The sequence below is a fragment of the Ornithorhynchus anatinus genome, chromosome 1, assembly GCF_004115215.2.
Source record: "Ornithorhynchus anatinus isolate Pmale09 chromosome 1, mOrnAna1.pri.v4, whole genome shotgun sequence".
NCBI classification, from domain to species: domain Eukaryota; kingdom Metazoa; phylum Chordata; class Mammalia; order Monotremata; family Ornithorhynchidae; genus Ornithorhynchus; species Ornithorhynchus anatinus.
In genome coordinates this window covers 83,158,447-83,159,183 of record NC_041728.1, presented here as the reverse complement: position 1 = coordinate 83,159,183, position 737 = coordinate 83,158,447, and positions in this window count along the sequence as shown.

Below are 737 nucleotides of genomic sequence, written 5' to 3'. Positions count from 1 at the left end.
TTGCTACAAATGGTTCACGCAAACATCCAACACCCTACCGAAGAGGGGCTGAAGGGCCAGTAAAATAGCGTGAAGAATTTCAGGAAACAGTGTCAGGAGAGGGGACCAGGTCTTTGTTTCTCTACCAAGGTTGGTCTCCAACTTGTCCACTTGCACTGGTCCCCTTAAATCTACTAGACCAGCTCTCTCTCCCTCTTTCACAGTTCCCTGCCCTCCTCCTGCAATCCCTAAGACTATTATTATAAAAATGAAAAACTCAGGTTGTGTTGAAGTTATTAATTCAGGCTTTGATAAGAATGAATGCTTCTAAAATGGAGCATTGAGTTAGGTGTTTTTTAAACTTTCCTAGCAAGTTACATTAACTTAAAGTGCTGACTATACAAATGGATTTGATAGGATTAGTATTTGCTTTTTTTGAAAGTTCAGCAGGGTTCCACTTCAGTTGTAAATTAACATTTATTGAGCGCCTACTGAGAGACTGTGCCTCTAGTAGGTATTTGGTGTGGGGAAAAATTTTGATCAAATATCTGAAGATAACATTTAACACTTCAGGCTTAACATCCTAACTGCTAAGGCAAAAATTGCATTGGGCTCTAGTGTTGCACTTTTAAAAATTCTGTATATATATATAAAAAAACTTCCTGAGCATACGGCAGACTCCCCTTTTAAAAGGAGATAAAATTCTCATCCAGACGTATCTTCTTTTCCTTGAAAGCTGTAATACATAAAGGACTCTT